Consider the following 20,245-nt stretch of genomic DNA (forward strand, 5'->3'; position numbering starts at 1 on the left):
AATAATAATAATAATAATAATAATAATAATAATAATAATAATAAATATCTGTAAATAATAATGTATCAACATTTGTTCATTAATTGTGACAAAGGTTCCATACTAATATGAGAGATTAACAATAGGAGAAACTGTGTGTGTTGGGGGGGAGGTTCCATGCGAACACTGTACTGTCTTTAGTTCAGTGTGACCTTGACGGTACAAGTATTAGGTATTTTATGGATGTCACTGAGTTTTTCTTAACGTTAGACTGCGGTTATGGATTTGGGGGGGCACAGGAGCTATTAGCATTTTAAAATGTGCAATTTTAGGTATCTAGAGAATACTATTTGCACATATGGAAAAAAGGGCATGAACTTTACTGCATTATTTGAAAAAAAAGTAAAAACATCTAATAATAGAGATGCGAACAGTCTTTGGCCTTGTGGAATGAATAGGGGATACTAGGCTTTTCGTGGGGAAGGAGCAGCAAGAAGTTTCCACTGCATAAGTGTTTCATCTCAGATCCATTTATTCCAGAAATATGTATTAGTAACTACTATGTGTGGGAATCCGGTATGAAGGCTGTCTTTTCTGGACTCTTCACTTGATAGATACAACAGAACATGTGAAAGTGATGGAGTGGGAGATGTGAGAGATGATCCCTGAACCGCCCCCCCACAACCCAACCCCAAACATTTATACAGGAGAATACATAATGCAGTAGGAGGGAAAATGGGCCTAAGTCAGGGTTCAAGTCTGCACGTATCAGGGCAATGGTACCCAGGTTGTCTCTAGGCTTGCCATTGCATTCTCTTCTATTTCCCAGGGCACTTGTATTTAACCCCATCTGCACTTATGTCAGGGTTATGTCAGTCCTGCTTTCCAGAAGCTTACACTCTAGTGGATTAGAATACTCCATCATAATATGAGGAAAGGGGGCACTCAACAGAGAGGCAAAAGCTAGGGATGGGTCTGTTAAAGGCAGGCAATTAATTCCTATGGTGGTCCCCAGGATTATCACTGGTTCAAAGTAACTAGGTAATGGCAGACCCAACATACTCAGAATTCTTGAGAAAGAGGGCCATCACTTGGAAAGCTCACAAGCTTTATTTAAAAAACAAGATTAAAGAATGGAAACAAGAGGCTGTGCTATTATCTAGAAGACAACAAAATAAATAATGAATAGAAAATTATTTTTGTTTTGCTTGCTTATTTGTATTTTTGCCACAAAGTATTTTTATTGCAATGCTATTTTCTGCATAGTTTCTCAAATCTGCAGCAATCTAAGCCATTTTGGCATAAATTCTCTCAATATCTGCTTCATGTCAACCCTCTGCTCTCCCTCCCAGTTCTTCCTCTCCAGGCCTATCACTTTCCTCTAATAATTGTTTACCAAATCTTAAATTGTAGAAATGGTTTCTGCTCCCGTTGTTCAGCTTCTAAACCAACTTCTTTTATCTCTGAAATATAGTCTTTAACTCATTAATATAACAACCAAACTTTTCTTTCTTTCTTTCTTTCTTTCTTTCTTTCTTTCTTTCTTTCTTTCTTTCTTTCTTTCTTTCTTTCAACTCTAACTGTTTCTTTCATTCTTCTTCTTTCTTTGTTTCTTTTGGTTCTTTCTTTCTTTTCTTTCATGTTTTTCTTTCTTTTATTGACTATTTTATGGTTTCCAGTTCAAAACTTTCGTCCATCGCGGTTCCCTTCCGGTGTGTGTGTCACCAGGTGTTACAGTTCAACATATCTTTGTCTCACTGTTCCTGATCAGATTCTATGGTGGATGGTTGGTACCTAGATCGATCGTCGTTGGATGCTGTGATGTATCATTGACTGCTTTGTTTAGGATCAAAATAAAATCATGTCTGGGACCTCGGTATTTAGTCTTCACTCTTTTACCTCTATTTCTCCTTTTGTCTTTCCGCTATGGTGTGTTTGTCCCTTCAGTTCCTTAAACACTCCCTCCCTCCTCAGGTACTTTGCATCTGCTTTTCCCACTGCCTAGTGTGTTCTTTTCCTTACTACATTTCTTTTAAAATTGAAATTTTTTTCCTACTTTATTGAGGAATAATTGACACATATATTTGTATGTATTTAAAGCGCACATGATGATTTAATGTACATAAACATTGCGAAATGATTACTAATATCAAGATAATCAATGTATCTATCATCCTCACGTGGTTAACTCTTTTTGTGTGTATGTGGTGAGAATGCTTAAGATCTACTCTCAGCAACTTTCAAGTATACAATAACATTATTAACTAGAGTCACCATGCTGTACATTAGATCCAGAACTTATAACTTGAAAGTTTACATCCTTTTACCATCTCCCTGTTTTCCCCTCCCCCAGCTCTTAGCAACCACCTTTCTATTCTCTGATTCTATAAAATGGGCTTTCTTTTCTTATTTTTTTAGGTTCCACATATGAATGATACCATACAGTATTTCTCTTTCTGTTGACTAATGCCCTCCAACTTCATCTATGTTGTCACAATTAAAAGAATTTCCATCTTTTTTATGGCTGAGTAACATTTTTTTTTGTATATATTAGACATTTTTTGTATCCATTCATCCATTAACAGACATTTAGGTCGTTTCGGTATCTTGATGATAATGAATAATGCTGCAATGAACATGGGTAGCCTATATCTCTTTGAGGTACTGATTTTTTTTTTCCTTTGAATATATATCCAGAACTGAGACTGCTGGATCATGTGGTAGTTCTGTTTTTGCTCTCCGCTCCCTCAACCAAGCGCTTCCTACAGCTTTTATCAGGCAAGGGTCTTCACCAAGTTTTCTTTGTTTCCAGATTTAAGTGCTGCTCTCTCCTCCTTCCTCATGCCCATAGGCTAATGGCTAAAGGGTGGCAACAGGATCACATATTATTACTTGTGGTTTCCCTAATCCCAGCCCACTAAAGGAACTTTGTAAATAGATCCTGTGTTAAATCATCTTCAAATTTCTCTTCTAAAATGTGCCATCTGTTAACCCCAGGGACCTTAATTGAGACATTGCCCCAGAGAATTTTTCCTGTAACTTAAGTGTGCTTCACTGGTCCCAGAACTTTTTTTATGGACAACAATAAGAAATTTTCTAATCTTTTACAAAATTGAATGCTATTCGGTTATTGAACAATCATATTTTTATGAAATAGAAATAGGATACAAAGAATTTGTTGACTTTGATCTCAATTTTATAAAACAAAACAAATGTGTGTGTGTATAAAAGATTCAACAGATAATGCTCCAACATGGTAATGATCACTCTCAGAGTAACAGAAGTATTTTTTCTTTATGATTTTCTATGTTTTCCTAATTTCCTGCAATAATACTACATTATTATTATAATGAAATGAAACATATATATAATGTTATTTTAAACCATTCCTATTTGATCTAATTATACAAATTACAAAAATCATTAATTAATTAAAGTGTAAGTTAAATGACACAATGAAAGCATATTGCCTAGGACATTACTTGGCACAGAGTAGGCATTCAATACGTCAATAATAATTTATTGTTTAAAAATCGGTGTTTGATATTGTATAGGTTCAGAAGGAGCCACTCCATGATGTGCCTCAGTGGTATATAGACTTTGAGTGAAAGGCAACTTTAACCTCAAGCTCAAGAGAAACTTCTGGCCTTCCCTTTAACTGTCTAGAAGAATTTCAATCAGAGGCCTTGCCCATGAGAAATGATCAGAGATAACTTCTTTCAAACTATCTATAGGGCAGGGCAAACTTCTACTTGCTAATTGTCTGTTCTTATCATCCTGCCATGACCCTTTGAAGCTTTCAAAGTGCATCACCTCATCTCTATCTCAGAATGTCTCATATACCTCAATCCCTGTTTCTACCTCTGAACTTCTCTTGCATATGGAGTCACTAGCTCTCTCATGTATGTGGGGTTCCCATACATATGTATGTATTAAATTTGGTTATTTTCTCTCGCTAATCTGCCTCATGTCTATTTGATTATTAGCCAGAAGAAACTTGAGGGTAGAGGAAAGTTTGTTCCTTCCCACAATATACTACTTTACCTTACAAAACAAAAAACAGAGAATAGAAATAAGCCTTTCCTGGATGACTTGGGAATATTAATTATTACATTGTACTTTAATAGCATGATGCTCTGAACTCAGTTCAATTCTACTGAAACTGGCAGTTAACAGTGAACATATTTTGATATTAGATCATAGAGTCTAGAGATGTAGGTGTAGGCTTTAACTAAATGTTTCAAAGATTAAGAAAGTATGTTAGTCATGTCTTGGAGGACTGCCTGTAAAGCAAGTTCCAGGAAAAAACTGTTTAAAAGTATACTTAGCTTGAGAGAGTAGAAAAATATGGTTTGTTAAACATAAAACAATGAAGCTTAAACAAGAACAAAGGTCACAAGATATTTAGTTTCTGCTTTTTTCTTTAAAGATAAATTCATGGATCCATAATTATGAACTAAGATTTTGCATGATCTTAGTTCTTCAACCCAGTTAGATGACATCAGGAATTCAATCAGACTAAGGAAAACTGCTGAAGCTTGCTCAAGAACTAACCAATCAGCTTTTCCAGTGACCCCTAACCCCTAACCCTCCATCTTTACCTCAAAAAACGCTTGATTAAAAACCATCCAGGAGTTCAGATTTTGAGTGCTAGTTCACAGGTCTCCTGGCTTGGCACCTTGCCAATAAATTGCCTTAATTTCTCTGCTGCTAAACTCAGTGTTCAGTGTTTGGCTCTGCTGTACCTCCAGTGGGCAGACCCTCTTCAGTTAGGTAACATTATTATTTAACATACAAGAAAATCTGCAAAATGGAATCATCCCCAGAGAGATTAAGTGACTTCCCTGAGGTCATATACAACTAATTAGTGCTCTCAACTTATCTCTCTAAAGACTTCCTCCAAGATATCCTACCTTCCCTCTGAAGAAACACTTCTTTTCCTGTATTTGTCACTACCTACGATTTAGGTAATCCTACTACAGGTTTTTTTCATTAAGTAATTAAGTCTATCTTTATTATAGTATATCATGTACAATTTTTCCTCTCTCTCGTCTCAGTTCTGTTTTGATTCTAGAAATAGAATTAATCAGGTGAAATGACTAACTACTAGTGATAGAACACAGTGAAAGGAAATCAGAAAGTTTCAGAAGAATTGCTCAAGTATTGTCAAGAGATTTTTTGCAAAGAACAAATTTATGGGGTTTGCTCTATCAGAGATTAAAACATTCTATAAAGATATGTAATTAAAAACGTACATTACTATAAAGAAACAATTATAACAAAGGAACAAAATAGAGTTCAAGTAAAAAGTAGGAATATTAATATTAAAAGTAAGAATATTAAGGGGAAAGAATATACAAGTTTATAAAGAGTATTGAAACAGCTATCATCTACAGCCATGCCACCCTGAACAGGCCCGATCCTGTCTGATCTCGGAAGCTAAGCAGGGTAGGGCCTGGTTAGTACTTGGATGGGAGACCACATAGGAAGATACTGTAGGTGTAAAAAAAAAAAAGAAAAGAAAAAAGAAAAAAAGAAACAGCTGTCTATCCATTTGAAAAGAAATCAAATCCTTACCATACACTAAGATGAAAATAAATTCCAGATGGATCATGGAGCTTAACCATAAGGAATTATACAAGTACTAAAAGCAAATATAAGAACTTCATTTATAATCTTGATGAATGCCTTATGCAAATACAAAAGAATGGCAATTAACTATGTAAAAATTGTCTTCTGCATAAAATCATAGGCAAAATTAAAAGACAGACAAACTAAATGAGATACCATTTTTCAGGTTCAGGTTAGCAAAAAAATGTATTAATGAAAAAGCACCCACTATGTGACAAAATGGATACTCTGATACATTCATTATTAGTGTCTACTTAAATTGAAATAACCTTTTTGGAGGACAGTATCTGTTAGTTGTATTTTAACTGTGTAATCCTTTCAACCTAGAAATTCCTCTGCTATGTATCTATTCTAGAGTAATACTTATACATGCACACCAAAAGGCAAGTATAAGAGAGTTTATTAGAGCATTAATATTGATAAGTATTAAAAAGCTATAACATTAACGTACCATGTAGTAATGTATTACATTAACTCTAATATGACACCAATTGTAAGACTCATCATTGTTTTGTCTGTCAATAAAAAAAAATAATGCTTACACTCAAATCATGACACAATGCTTTCTTATTATGTAGAATTTATATTTAGTAAAATAAATCATTTTGACTTATTTGACACTTTTTATGCACTTATAGAAAAGAAAATATAAAGGAAATAAATAGGTTAAGGAATTCTTAAAACAATTTCACATTGAGAGTCTGACTCTTCTGCATCACTTTTGATTCAGAGTCAACAGTGATGTGCTTTTTCTCATTAAGTTGTACTGTGTGCCTCCCAAAATGTAAATTTCTTCAAAAAATGTCCCTCTGTATACTTTCTGGGATTTTCTACCAAGCCCCTCACACTCATTCTCAGGATTTGATACATATGTAAAGTCAGTTTTAAGAGGTATTCACATTAAAATGTAAACAATTGTATGTTTAAAATGAATGGAATATGTGTGTTATGCAGCAAGGTCTCTTGTAGTACATATTAAATGAAAACAGCAATTTGTAAAAAGTACATAAAATATAATTCCATTTATAAAATTAAGTGTTTCTGTGCCAGCACACCCATTCCCTGCTCCTGACTGTTGGTTGCTAAGGCTCACAGATGCACCCTTCTCCAAAGGATAGCTTTTGGCCAATGGGAGCTGCTTCACTAGGGTGATTACCTCCCACCCCAAGAAGCAACCCACAGCCAATGATTGAGCTGATGCAGTTGTATAAAAAGCTGCTCCTTTGCCTCAGGTGGGGCCAACTCTTTGTGGCAATTTTTGCTCCTGCTTCCACAGTGTGATCAGGTAGAGGCAACATTTTTTCTCAGTTGCTTCTGCTTTATGCTGCTTTCCTTGTTCCCTTTCTCCTGGAAGCACTTTCTCAGTAAACTGTATGCATGCTGTTTCCTTTTTCAGGCTCCGCTTTCAGAGAACTTGACTCCAAACAATTATACAATGAAATGAGGTTGTCAGTAATGGAAGCAGTGACCTCTCAACTTGCTTTGGCCTGGTAAGTTCTCTCTAAGATACACTGTGAAAAGAAGGAAAAACTCTGGAACATAACATACACACATGCTTGCTATATTAAACTGCACGTTTTAGTATATTGCTAGGTCTAGTGTACAAGTTTCCTCTTGTATGCCAACTATCAAGTTGCATGGGGAAGGATTCTGAAGCCTAACCTGGGCTTAGTATGAAAGAGTGCTGTTTGATATGTGATGTTTGCTTTAGGCAAGAGATAAAGGTGTACCAAGGAGATGGTGATGGATAATTTTAGTTTCATTTGCTCTTAAAATAAATTTTCTTAACATTATTACATTTCAGTCATATTTTGGGTGCCAAACATAATGTGGTAAATTCCTCAGTAATTCAATCTCAAAATAAATAAGTATATGATATTTGAAAGACACTGTACTGTAGTGGTTAAAAGCACAAGCACAAAGACAAATGGCCTGGGATGAATTTTGGCTCCTCCATTTACAAATCATGTGACCTTGAACAATTTACTTAATTTTGGTTTCTGAGTCTGGGAAACTACAATAATAGTAGCTTTCTCGTAGAATTTTTATGAGAATTAAATTGACTAGGGTAAAGCTCTTAGAACAGTGCATGGTACAAATTAAGTACTTGATGACTATAAGCTTTTATTATATTCATTGAATGAGATGAAAGTAGTAAAGTCATCATCAGTGAGTCATTCTTCTTAGAATGTTTTTTTTTTTAAATCAGATAACTGGTTACTCATGCTAATTTAAGAAAAAAATCTTTATACTCTAGAATGATCATTTCTATGCAATGAAATGCAACAACTTAAACTTTTATATGAATAATCAATTTAATAAGGCTCTTGATGACCTAATTATCTATGGTCAGGTTAAGGTTAGAGAATTTGATTCCTTTTGCTAGCTATAAATGCTAACGACCTTAGGGAAAACAGTGAAGGAGCAAGTCAAACTGAAAGCAATTTAGAATTAGAGATTGCAGTTCTTAGAAATATTGATTAGAAGAAAGAACTTTTTAAATGAAGGTTCTTTTTTCACCTTTGGAAGTTATTTAAATGTTGATTTATTTGAATCACTCTTTTTGACTGCCATTCGAACAATGTCTGTTCATCAAAAAATATTTTCTAAATGCCTTAATGTCAGGTATTGGTAAATATACCACATATGAATGCCTTATAAAGACCAAAAGCATGTAAACCAAAATTAATTTTAGACTATAGTAAAAAATTAAAAGCATTTATTTGAACATAAAGAGTTATAACCTGGGAGACACAGATTCAGGTAGCAACTTAAATTGTGCTGCACTAAGATGAAAGAGGACTCGATCTTTATTTATAAAGTTCCCACCCAAGTTCTTAATTTGGTCTGTTTTATGCAAATGAGTTTCCAAATTGTGCAGTTCTGATTGGTCTGTAAAGATATGCAAATGAGGATACAATTCGTGTAGTTCTGATTGGATGGAGCAGGTCTCAGTCCACTAGTGGAAAGACAAAACCAGGGCTTCCCTGCAGTGGTTGATCCAGAAGACAGAAACAGGCAAGGCTTAACTCAGGAGGCTGAAATATCAGTCTGTGGCTGTCGCTGAAATGCAGAGTGTGTGAGAGGCCTCTGTCAGCAATGGTTGCTAGACTCTGGATATGAATCTGGGCCCAGTTAATCGTGAGGAGTCCATTTTGAGATATATATTTCTGCTTGGGGTTCACAACCATGATTTAAAATGGTTACTGTGTCTTTTGTAAATATGTTTGTACAGTGTGCAAATGACTTGAAATGATGATAATGCAAAAATACTGTAATATAGTTGGGTTAATGGGGTTTCTAGATGAAAAATGAAACATTGTTATTCCTGAGAGAAACCAGAAAGAATTTGTGATGCTGCTTAGACAAGTGCTAATGTGGCTATTATCAGTCTGAGGAGGAAGGTACTAGAAAATCATTGCACAAATAGTTTTTACATTTAGCAGTGTTTTTTTTTTTTTCCAAGCATTTTAAATCCCATTATGGTGAATATTTAATTGTAACAAAAAAAATCAGGCTACATTTGCACTAGTATACCTCAGATAACACCTAATTGGTATACAAATTTCATTGAAAGGCAATATTCCCACTTCATTAACATACTTGCAATAAGAATTCTATGATAAAATAATTAAACAAATTTCAAATAAAAGTTAATAGATGAATTTATTGTGCTGGAGAGTGTTGTGGGTTCAAGAAATAGTCATGGAAAAACTAGTTTTATGTGTTTTAAAAATGTATTTCCTATAATCACCATTCATTTTTACATGTACCATAATTGATTTAAAAAAGGAATATAAATGCTTTTTTTTATTAACTGAAGATATCCTAGTCTTTTATGTTGACTGAGTTAATTATAGCAAGATCTGTAAAGTCATAGTAGCTAGTTCCATATTACAATGATAATGAGTAAATTTAAATTTAATTTCCCTTAATACTCATATAATGAATAGATAATTTTTCCTACACCAAACAAGGAAACAAACACTATAATCTGAAGAGTTATATAACAAATAACTCTTGATATTAAAGTGGACTCTCCCAGGGAGTTTAGCATAAAGTATACTCTTGGCAAATGTCAATTTCATTCCTTTCTTCTTCTCTATAGTATACTGAATTTTCTTTATTAAATGTATTATACTCTTGCTTGATTTATAGAAGAAAAATTTTCAGCAAGCATTGAATACACATATGATTACCATTCAGTCTTTCAATCTTCCTGGATGACCCACACTGAAGGGAACACAATATAATACCTCAGAAAGGAGAGGAGGTGAATTATAGAGTAAGAGGGCAGGCAACAGTTTCAACCAAGCCTCAGGCAAATTGCAGACGTAAAACAGGGATTTAAACCCTTTCTCCAGCAACATTTCAGTGTAATTTTATTAAATTCACACTAGTTGATTATATAGAGAAAGAAAAGAAAATATAGTTCAGATTTTATTTTTGAATTACATCTTTTGTATTACTGTGATCTGGAATTCCAACCAAACAGACCTGAGAAGAATGCTTTAGACTAGAGAATGTGAAAGTCCAAAACTTGTAGTTTGTGTGTTCAGTAGTTTTTCTTTTTAAACATTCTCACTAGTACTTCACAATGAAAGATTTGAGTTTTCAAAATTTGCTTAGTTCCAAAATATAATTGTTTATTATTTACAGAGAAGAGAAGAAAGTAGAAAAGGATGTGTATTCAGAAGGGGCTTATAATCTAAATTCATGAAAAACATAAAAAAAAAAATCAGAGTTCTTTATCCAAAAGATCAAAGTAATTAGATACAAAATAAATAGATAAGTCACATAAGAGTGATCACAGCGGAGCTGGCTTGGTCAGGGGAGGTTTTCTGAAATGGTAGTTGTGAGCCATTTTCTCATATACTACTTTCCTTTAAAGAATTCCTTTAATTGTGTTTATTTTCAATTACAATATTTTTTAAATTTAGTAAAATATACATAACATAAAATTTACCACTTAACTATTTTTAAGTGTTCAGTTCAGTAGTGTTAAGTACATTCACATTGTTATGATTATTCTCAACTAATCCTGAGAATAATTCTCATCTTGCAAAACTAAAACTGTTTTCATTGAACAACTTGATTCCCTCCTCTCCCTACTCCTGGTAATCACCATTCTACTTTCTGTCTTTATGAATCTGACTACTCTAGTTACCGCATGTGAGTGGAATCATACAATATTTGTTTTTTCATGACTTTCAATTCAATTAACATAATGGCCTTAAGGTTCATCCATGTTGTAGCATGTGTCAGAATTTCTTCCTTTTTTTTAAGGCTAAATAATATTCCATTCTATTTATATATTTCATTTTGTTTAATCATTCATCCATTAATGAACAGGGGTTGCTTCTGAAACCTTTTGGCTATTGTGAAGAATGCTGTTATGAACATGAATATGCAAATATCACTCAAGACCTTGCTTTCAATTATTTTAGATATTTATCCAGAAGTAGAATTGCTGAATTGTATGGTAATTCTATTTTTAATTTTTAAGGAACCATCGTACTGTGGTTGTACCATTTTACATTCTCACCTAAAGTGTACAAGGGTTCTAATTTCACCACATCCTCACTAACATTTGTTATTTTCTTGTGTTTTTTGATAGTAGCCATCCTAATCTGTGTGAAGTGGTATCTCATTGTGGTTTTGATTTTCATTTTCCTACTGATTAGCAATATTGAACATCTTTTTATTTTCAATTTTAATTTCTCAAACAGTACATGTTAATTTAGAAAACTAGAAAATTATTATCTAAACAAAAATGAAGAAAAGAAAATCACCTTTAATCATACTAGCATAGATAACTACCTCTAACATTTTGGTGAGATTTCATCCAGACTGTTTTCTACAAACTCATAAAAATGAATGGAAACATTCTATACTAAATGTGTTTTAACTTTTAAAAATTTTAATATCACTCTTAACTTTTCATATATTATAATTTTAAATCACTGCAGAATATTTCCTTGTATGAATTTACTATAATCAATTTAACCAATCTCCTATTGCTGAGCAGTTAGGTTGTTTTTAAATTTGGGGCATTATAAATAGCGCACAATTCTATTTAGGGTGGGGGAGGAGCAGGGAATAATCTTTTAGAAATATTTTAAAATGTCCAGTGTACCCTGACTCAAAAAAAACAGTTAAGAGCCTTCCACTCCTTTCTCTATTTTAAATCATTACATTGGACTTGCGTTCTTTTATTATTTATTATTTATTATTGCGTTCTATTATTATTTATTATTATTATTATTATTTCAACAGTTGGGTCTATTCCTTATCACTAATGTCTCTTGTTTGTTTATCAAGTTTCCCCAATGTCTCTAGAATTGTATTCCTATTCTTTTTTTCTTCCCTAGAAGTTAATTGTATGTGGCTATGTCTCTAATAATTTTTGAAAGAAAAGTTTTAGTTAACTTGTGGGAATAGAAGTCTTCTTGCTCGAAGCCCAGTAGTGGGCTAAAGAAGTGTCAGCATTTGAAGACATTTGAAGGTAAAACAATCATGTCGAGTGTATTTTATAAATATCTTCATATCTTTTCTTCACCTACCCCCTGATCCTGTCACAGATATTCATTATCTCTTACCTAAGTTATTAAAATAATCCTATTTCTAGGGTCACTCTCTGACTCCCATCCTGCGTTAGCGAGGATGGCTGTGTTAAAGGAAAACAATAGACTGCCAAAATTCAGTGGCTTAAAGAACAGTAAGTTTATTTCTGATCTCATTCCAGCGTAGGTTTCCAAGTCAGTAGGTGACTCTCCTTCATGTAGTAATTTAGGGGTCCAAACTCCTTCCATCCTTTGTCTCTGCCATCTGCTAGGACATTTTCCTTATTTGTACAATTGAGGCAGAGTCATCATGTCCATATTTAAGCTGGTAGAAAGAGAAAGTCGAAAAAGATTCTGCCTGGTCTGAAGGCGCTGATGTGGGAGTGGTAGGCATCACTTCCATCTCACATTCCTTTGGATAGAACATACTTACGTGCCACACCTAACTTAAGAGAGGCTGAGAAATGTAGTCCAGCTGTATGCTCGGGAATAGAAGGAGACTGGGTTTTGATAGACAGCTCTGTCTGCCACACCCTCTCAGCCTTCTTCATCCTCCACATGGCTGTCAATACTAGCTATCTGAATCCCAAATCTGACCATGTCATTGCCCTGCTAAAAAAAAATATTCAGTGCTTTCCTATCATTGAACAACAGATAATTTTACTGAGTACCTACTATGTGCTGAACATTGTAGATATAATAAGGAAAATGAAAATTCTATATTTGTCCTCCTGTAGCATATAGAGGACCTACGATCTTGGGAATCATAGGTGGTTCTAACTTCTCTCTCACCACTATACCCAGTCCGTCATGAATATCTGCAAATTCTACTTTATCCAAAGTACCACTCTGTACCCCTTCCTCCTCTATTTCCCACCAGTGTCACTGTTCTAGATATTTTTTTCTAAATCCTAAATTACATAGCTTATACATAACCAGATTTAGAGGGCTTTATCAAATGAGCCATGAATGTACAGTGTGGGGGAAAATTAAAGCATTTAATTTTAACTAATTTGTTGACGTTATCTATTTTTACATTTATTCTTACTCTGTTCTCGCTTAAAGGTCTGAAGGAACTTTTCCAGGAATGCTATCAGATCTCTTTTCCGTTGTGGAATGACTAGGTTTTTATCTTTGTGGCCAATGAGACTTCTTCTTCTATTCTTACAAAAAAACTCCTTTTAATTTGGGTTGCTTGAGTGGCTTTCTGCCCCCCCACCCCCCCCCACCCCGCTAAAATGCCTTCAGTTAAACATTATTTTCATTTTTTGAAAAGTATATTTAACATCTAATGAGGGTATTGCATGTCACTAGATGTTTGGGGACTATAATATCATCCTTTTTGCGAAGTGCTTTGGCAGTGCTCATGCCCAGTTTGAAGACGTCTGTAATAATTTTATATTGCTGCTATAATAAATTATCACAAATGTAGTGGCTTAAAATAATACCTATGTATTATCTCATGATTCTGTAGGTCAGAATTCTGAAATTATGTCAAAATTTAAAAAAAAATTTTTGAGTACACGTAATAGTGAACTCCAATTAACGTGATTTCTTCTAATTATGGAATTGAATTGTAAGCTCAGTCTAAAGTAAGGAAGAGAGGATAGCATTGTAAGTGATGAGGCCTCAAACCACAGCGACATCTCTTACTAGTTGCGTGACCTTGACTAAGCTATTTAACCTCTCCTAGCAATATATAATATATTGCTGTATGGTAATAATAATAATAATATCTAATCATAGACTCATTATAAGATTATATGAGGGTGCTTGTAACAAGGTGTATGTAAAACTGCTTGGCATAAAGTAAGTGATTAATAAATGTTAAATAAGTATTTTTTTTTAATTAAAGAAATGAAGTAGCTGTTTAATCCATAAAGATAGAACTCTTTTTAGTTTTTAAAACAGTGAAATGCACAGATCTTAAGAAAATGATTTGATGAATTTTGATAAATGTCCCTGTGTAACCCACATCCTAGTCAAGGTCCAGACATTTTCAGTCACCCTAGAAGGTCTCCTAGGCCCCTTTCAAGTCACTCCTTCCTGTCTTGTGAGAGGTAACGACTGTTCGGTCTCTAAAAATTAGTTCTGCTTGTTCTTTAATTCATGTAAGTGGAACAATACAGTATATAGTCTTTAGTATCTGACTTCCTTTGATCAAAGTAATGTCCGTGAGATTTATCCATGTTGTTGTTTCAATTCATTCCTTTATATTGCTGAATAGTATGAACATATCACAATTTGTTTATTCATTTTCCTGTTGATGGACATTTAGGTTGTTTCCAGGTATGAATAAAGCTGCTATGAGCATTCTTGAACAAAATGTCTCATAATGTAAGTTTACATTTCTCTTGTGTAAATACCCAGGAGTAGAATTGCTGGGTCAAATGTTAAATATATATTAAACTTGATTAGAAACTGAAGAATAGTTTTCAAAAGTGGGCATACCATTTTATAGTACTACCAGCATACTATAAGATACTCCACTGTGGGTGGTGAACATACAATGCAATATATATATGCCTTATTGTTAAATTGTACACTTGAAACTTATTGGATTTCGTTAACCAATGTCACCATAATAAAAAATAAAAATAAAAGATAAAAAAAAGATACTCCACTTCCTTGCTACCATTTGATGTTGTCATATTACATGACAGTGAAGGAAATCAGAATATGCCACCCAAAATATGCCACTTGAGCCATTGGTTATTTCTTTCCTTCCAGTTTAATTGAGATATAATTGACATATTACACTGTATAAGTTTAAAGTGTACAGCATAACGACTTGGCATACTATATATTGTGAAATGATTACCACAATAAATTTAGTTAACATTCATCACTTCATATAATTACACAAAAAGGAACTTAAGAAACAGCAGTTGCAAGGACACTGTGACCTTCCTTTTTCTTTCTGAAAGCAGGAGATAAAACTCTACTGTGAATCTTCCTATACAGGAGGAAAGAAGACATTCCGATCAGCCCAGAGATTCCATCAGACAAATCTACAAACAAACCTTACTCTATTGGTTTCTCCCCCATATATTTACTTTCCCACAGTTTGCTGACCTTGAAAGCATAAAGCTCCATTTCTTTGTCCTGTCATTTCCCTACACATTAATTGTTAAGGATGCTATATAAGCCAGAATTCTAAGCTGCCATTCTGAGTTACTTTTTATTTAGGAACACATTAATAAAATGTTTTTCTCTTGTTAATATTTTTGTTAAGAGTCCCAACTTAAAACCTAAGATGAGTAGAGGTAAAGTTTTGCCTCTTTTACAACAGGGACTATACCTAATTTCCTCTCTCTCTCTCTCCACATACACACACACACACACATTTCACCCTCACAATGACCCGATAAGGTAAGTACTAATATCATCCAAATTTTATAGATGAGAGGAAACTGAAGTACAGAAATAAAGTCACATGACTTTCAAATTGTAGTACAGGGAATTTTACTGCCTCCAACACTGCTGTCTCACTCATTACATACTGCTTCTTCAGGTATAGTTTATATAGAGAGAGCTACTGTATGTATGTGTGTGTATACATACATATATATATATAGATACTGTAATAATACATATACTGTTATCATATTTTATATCCTATTTGATATGTAATATAGTTTATGTGATCCACTTACTTCACTCTTATGCACAAATAAAAAAAATTAGCCTGAATAGATGATCTTACAAATTTGGCACTTGTGCCCTTCACTCTTCCTGAACTTCCTGGTTATTTTTTAAACTTTGAATGCTTCGGTGTAATTTTCCATTCTGGGTCATGGAGATGATTCTAAAGGAGGAAGGAGGACTGAAGAATAGTCCTCGTGTTAGGGCAGAGTGACAATATTCTTAGGTCTCTCAACTCCAAACATTTGATTTATTGCTTTACAAAGAAAGTAGCTTCTGTATAAATAGAAAATATCTGTGAACCATTTGAATGACAAGGTAGATTTCTTAATCTGTAATTATTAGTCCCTAGTAATTACATATGCAGTCATACATAATGTGATATATGTGTGTAATATAATCGTATGTAATATAAATAGGTAATCATTTCACACAAAAAGAATAACTAGTACAAAAAATGAAAAACATAAATTTGAAATATTTTTTCTAGTTTTAGATTGCAACTGATATAAATGTGCATATATTTATAAGTGTATGAATGTGTGTGCGCATTGATTTTCTTAACTCAAAAATATTTTGCTTGAAGATTTTCTTTGTCCTTTCCTATATTCTGTGAGGACAAATGAGAGGATTTGTATTTTCTATTATCTGAAGTCTACACTGAAAACAGAATAAAAATTTAGAATTTAGATAAAATAAAAGTGTTAAGATTAATAAATTATAAAGATGTTCTTACAAGGCCTCAGAAGTTCTAAGACAATCTTATGTCTTGTGATAAAATCACTTTGGTTTGCCTAAGTATTCAAAAGGAAACTTTTTAAATTAAATTTATTGGGACAACATTGGTTAATAAAATTATGTAGGTTTCAAGTGTATAGTTCTATAATATATCATCTGTATATTATTGCATTGTGTGTTTACCACCCAAAGGCAAATCTCCTTCCATCACCATATATTTGACCCCCTTTACCCTTTCTTACTTCTCCCTCTTCCCTCTGATAACCACTAAACTATTGTCTGTGTCTATGAGTTTTTGTTTGTTTGTCTTGTGCCTTTGTTGCTTTCAGTTTTATATTCCACATTTGAGTGAACTCATGTGGTTCTCAACTTTTTCTGTCTGACTTATTTCACTTACATGATAATTTCAAGATCCATCCATGTTGTCGCAAATGGCAGTATTTCATCTATTCTTATGGCTGAGTAATATTCCATTGTATATATGTACCACATCTTCTTTATCCAGTCGTCTATCTAAGGACACTTGGGGTTGTTTCCATGTTGGCTACTGTGAATAATGCTGCTATGAACATCAAAGTGCATATATCTTTATGGATAAATGTTTTCAAATTTTTTCTGGGTAGATACCCAGGAGAGGGGTTTCTGGGTCATATGGTAATCCTATTCTTAATTTTTTGAGGAACCTCCATACTGTTTTCCATAATGGCTGTACCAATTTACATTTCTACAACCTCTCCAATACTTGTTATTATTTGTCGATAATAGCCATTCCAACAGGTGTGAGGTTGTATCTCATTGTAGTTTTGATTTGCATTTTCCTAACAGCTAGTGAAGTTGATCATCATTTCATATATCTGTTGGCCATCAAAAGGAAACTTTTTCATTCCCAATTCTGGTTTCATATAATTAATAGTGACAATCATGTTACAGGGGCAGATTTCTGTGTGTGTGGAGATGGCGGTAATAGGAAGGCACAAATAGAAATCATACAGAAGGGGGAAAAAATTCTATTTTTTTTAAATTGAATTTAAAGTACAATTTATACTGGTTTCAAGTAGGAATATGTCAGTTGAAAAGAAAAGCTCCTAGAACTACATGACTGACGCTAAAATTGAATTCGTTTTTATAGCTAAAGAATGTGTCCATCAGAAGAGGAATTGATTAGTCTTTTAAACAAAGGAAAAAGGAAATCCCTGAAGAAAATTTTGGCTATGCTTATTTAGCACTGCTCAGAGGAAGAAACTTACTTGGAAAACTTCAGATCACTTTCTCAGTGGCAAATCGAATCCAATTTTGAAAGTGAGTGCATCAGGTCTCTTACAAGTAATCATTCAGGATATTTGACTTAGTCCGTTTGTTCCGTTTCCATGTCCACTATTGAACCTTGTAGTCATAATTTTTCTTTCTTCCCATGGAGGTGTGTCCATTATGAGAGAATGTGATAGGCTTATTAACTTTAGTTTTCTGGTCTCTGTAGTGGGTATATTTTTGTTATTAAAAATCCAAACATTCACACTTAGCCTCTTTATGCACTAGCCTGTTTAAGCTTGGTTAATGCTAGCTTATTCTAAGCTTGCCCAAGCTAACCTTTAAACCTTCAGAGGTTAAGAATCAGACCCTACAGGCACTTTAGTAAAGTAATCAAGGTAATGGCATAAATTACCAGCATTTTCCCAAAAAAGACCTCTGTATCACTGAGCTCAGTTTTCTTTCAAAACATCAACACAGTTGCTGCTCATTTCAATGATTCATTGAGATATTGTGAAATAATATTTATAGAGAGCTTTTCTCTCCTAGAACAGAAAAAGATTTCCATTTGTTAATTTTACTGAATCAAATTAATAACACAAATAACTTTCTATCTTGCAGATAGAATGACCTATAATGATGAAAAGGAAAACCATATCTCTAAAATGGCTCTAAAAATTAAGTGAAGATAAAATTAATAAAATATTTTAACTCAAACTATTTTTTAAAACCTCACAATGAAATCGATTAGTTGGGAGGCAAGTTTCAAAAACCACTTAAATGTTTTGAAATGAACAGATAAGAAATATTAAAATTAAACTATTTTGCAATTGCTATGTAGAAAATTTAAAACTATATATTATAAATATCCCTAAGGATAATATCAAAATCTGACTCTTGTATAACAAATCAAACTCTGAGAACCTCCAATAGGTTCATTTGTTGGAGATAAAGTAAATTTGTCAGAAGCTTACTTGTAAGTGCAATAATAATTTCAGGTAAAACGAAAGATAACAGTACGTTAACTAACATTTAAAACTAATATTTCCTTTGTGTCTCAGAAATTTGGTCTTTCCAATAGTTCTTATTTATAGCTGAGACACCTAGGACCTCGAGAGATTAAAGTTTCCAGAGTCACATGCCAAAAAGTGGTAGAATAGAGATTTCCATATCATTTCAAACATTAGTGATTCAGTATGTTTTTCTAAAACATGGAAATTCTTTTTAAAAATAATTATAATTTCTTTATCATTATTCATTGTCCTTTAATATTATCAACTATCAAGTATTCATATTTCCCTGACTGCTGTGTATACATACACACACATGCATATAAAATTTATAGTTTCTTTCTTTGAATCAGGATCCTTGGAAAATCCATACATTGCAATTGGTTGTTACATGGTTTAAGATTCTCTTAATCTATAGCTTCATACTCAGTCTCTTTTTATTTCTATAAAACAGTATTTTAAAAGGAACCAAGTTGTCTAGTTGAAGTTCCTACATCCAGATTGGGCTGATTGCATTGCAGTGGTACAGTTAATATGCTCCTCTGCCCTTAATTTCCATAAACTGGTAGTTAGATCTAGACTTGATCAGATTCAGTTTTGAATTTTTCAGCAAGACTTTTTAAGAGGTGGTGTCATGTACTTTCATAACGAGGTACATAATGTCTGTTTTATGGTCTGCGATTTAGCAGCTATCAATGATTATTGCCTAGATCCATTTGCTTCCTAAGGGTTGTAAAATGGTAATGTCTTAATTCTATAATTCCTTTTTCATTTATTAGCTGAACTATTTCTACAATAAGAAAATTCCTCTGATCAACTTTTTTTGTCCACTTTTTCCACTAAAGGTTTTCCATAACCTTAAATGTTCTTTAAAAATACTCTTTTTAAAGGTTTGAGTGTATTTTTTCTTACGGATTTGCTGTAGTATATATAACCATTCCTTAAGTGAGGGACATTTAGACTGTTTCTGATTTTTCACTCTGTAAACATTGATGGGATCAACATTCTTGTACATTTTTAATACATAAATCTTTATTTGCATATATGGTTATTCCTTTAGAATAGATTCTTAGTAGTGGAAGTCCAAGGTGTAAACAGTTTTGTAGCTTTTTAATGCACATCGAAAAGTGTCCTGAAAAGCTCCAGTTTGTACTCTCTACCAGTAAGAGTGACTGTTTTACCTATATATCCTTACCATTCTTACACATTTATTGTGTTTGTATTCCATGTTTTATATTAAATGTATATTGTAACAAGTGAATTAGGGATGCATCTACTATAAACACAGAAAGAATGGTCAAAGCTCATTATTTTATTTTATATAATGTTTACAAAAAAATACAATTGTTCACATGTAAGAACATTAAAAATTAATCTTAGAATTTCAAAACCATGTAGAACTATTGAACAAATTGGTGGGCCTAATATTTA

General features: G+C 33.2%; 1 long non-coding RNA gene and 1 pseudogene across 2 annotated transcripts in view; both read left to right on the forward strand.

Moving 5' to 3' along the window:
- Positions 1-18,468, forward strand: part of LOC120597065 (uncharacterized) — a 19,748-nt gene extending 1,280 nt beyond the window's left edge. The window contains exons 1-3 of one of the 2 annotated variants that reach the window (XR_005651324.1): positions 6,845-6,895; positions 7,007-7,100; positions 17,686-18,468. This is a non-coding gene — a long non-coding RNA (uncharacterized LOC120597065). Of the gene's footprint in view, positions 1-6,844; positions 6,896-7,006; positions 7,101-17,685 lie in introns of those variants that run through there. The other variant, XR_005651320.1, reaches the window with a different exon arrangement.
- On the forward strand, positions 5,368-5,487 carry LOC120598460 (uncharacterized; annotated as a pseudogene).
- Positions 18,469-20,245: the final 1,777 nt, after the last annotated feature.

Source organism: Pteropus medius, unplaced genomic scaffold (assembly GCF_902729225.1).
Source record: "Pteropus medius unplaced genomic scaffold, Ma_sr-lr_union100, whole genome shotgun sequence".
NCBI lineage: Eukaryota > Metazoa > Chordata > Mammalia > Chiroptera > Pteropodidae > Pteropus > Pteropus medius.